Raw genomic sequence first — 1,968 nt, 5'->3', positions numbered from 1 at the left:
TTGGTAGTTAAGACTAACATTCTACAAGGGGCCTGGTAGTTAAGACTAATGTTCTACAAGGGGCTTGGCGGTTAAGACTAAGGTTCTACAAGGGGCTTGGTAGTTAAGACTAAGGTTCTACAAGGGGCTTGGTAGTTAAGACTAAGGTTCTACAAGGGGCTTGGTAGTTAAGACTAATGTTCTACAAGGGGCTTGGTAGTTAAGACTAAGGTTCTACAAGGGGCTTGGTAGTTAAGACTAAGGTTCTACAAGGGGCTTGGTAGTTAAGACTAACGTTCTACAAGGGGCTTGGTAGTTAAGACATGTCCGTGTTCTGAACTCTGTAATAACCTTATAGAGACTCAACAGGATCTCAAGATGCACAGCTGAGTAGGTCAGAGCAGCTGCATTATAAGGAGGGGCGGTGAGGGTCAGCCGCCCACCCACCCACCCAACCCACCATACCACACACACAGACACACACACAGCTGGGGGAGAGGGAATGTGGTGTGTAGTCGTGTACACCGACACACCCACCAGGACAGAAACGTGAGGAACATGACCGTTCGGTTAATATTTTATTACAGCTCGTCGGTTTAACAGTAGGTCTTCATCTCAGTGTTGAAACAGTTTAATGTGATTCCATCATGCTGAAAACAGCCTACGACAGCACCGTGTCGCTATACACACACACACACACACACACACACACACACACCACCACATCACCACCGTTACGTCATACACATCGTCACCTTCATTTATGCTTTTAAAAACCTCTCGTCTTGAGTAGCAAATAGCTATAAAAACCCATTTCTATATATATATATATATAAAAAAAAAATCTAAAAAAAGAAGGAAGAAGAAGTACAGGATAAGTTAAATAAAATAAAAACCCTGACGGTGTCATTGAGTTCAGAAGAAACTGAAAGGAGGTTGAACCCTGAACTATGACCTCTGTGACCTGGGCCATAGAACATGCACCTGATGCATACACGTCGTCCGTCCGTCCGTCCGTCCGTCCGTCCGTCCATGTGTGTGTGTGTAGTGACAGCACCATTAACACAATATGTGTGTCTAAGAGTATCAGCAGTGTTTGTGATCTTTGTCTGCCAGAGCCCTGAGAGTGAGAGACTGAGCTGCACTTCCTGACCTCCTGCTAAATATGTAACCAAATTACAGACACATATTTCACACAGAACCACAAAGAATTTGAAAAAATAAAAATAAAAATAAAAAAAAAATAATAATCTAAATAAAATCAAACATTGACTATTTGAAATGTTGATATTTTTGTAAAAACCTTTTTTGGAGTGCAATGTTTACTGTTAAATTCTAATCGTTTTTTTTTTTTTTTGGGTTGTTGATGTTTTGTCTTCTCGCTTTTGTTTATTATTTTTTTTCACTTGTAAACATGTTCTCCCGTGCCAATAAAGCCCCTTGACAGAGAGAGAATGTCTATTATCAACCTCCACCATCTCAGGACGTAGAAATGTATTGTGTAGAACAAACACGGAGGTCTGTTATGTAGAACAGGGACTCGTTCCAGCTCTAGTTAATCTATTTCTATCTGCAACGTTCTGAACGCCTCACCTCAACGATAAAGCACTGGAGCTGACAGATGATGTCACTCCTCTGTCTCCTTTAACCTCTCCTACTGCCCCTCCCTGACGACGCCGCGGCAACCACGGCAGGCTCCATAGCGACCGCTGAGTGACAGGGAGGTGTGGCATGTGCTACTTCTTTCCTCTCGCCTTTCAACATCCCTCCCTCCCTCCCTCCCCAGGCTGCTTCCAACATCCCTCCCTCCCTCCCTCCCCAGGCTGCTGGTAAACGACAGAGATATACCCACATTAGTGTTAAAGAGCTGCACTCTCCCTCTCTCTCTTTCTCTCTCTCTTCTCCTCCCCCCACCACATACCAACAGGGAGCGATAACGAGAGATAAACACTCTGTAAACATTGATTTAATAAACATTGTGATTTAGCA

The 1,968-nt window shown here is 43.5% G+C and overlaps 1 long non-coding RNA gene across 1 annotated transcript in view; it reads right to left on the bottom strand.

The window, feature by feature from the left end:
* Positions 1 to 544: 544 nt before the first annotated feature.
* Positions 545 to 1,968, bottom strand: part of LOC123729695 (uncharacterized) — a 2,423-nt gene continuing 999 nt past the window's right edge. Inside the window, exon 2 of the long non-coding RNA XR_006761388.1 lies at positions 545 to 1,968. This exon is cut by the window's right edge and continues 359 nt beyond it. This is a non-coding gene — a long non-coding RNA (uncharacterized lncRNA).

Source organism: Salmo salar, chromosome ssa22, assembly GCF_905237065.1.
Source record: "Salmo salar chromosome ssa22, Ssal_v3.1, whole genome shotgun sequence".
Lineage (NCBI taxonomy): Eukaryota > Metazoa > Chordata > Actinopteri > Salmoniformes > Salmonidae > Salmo > Salmo salar.
This window is presented reverse-complemented; position numbering and strand designations above follow the sequence as displayed.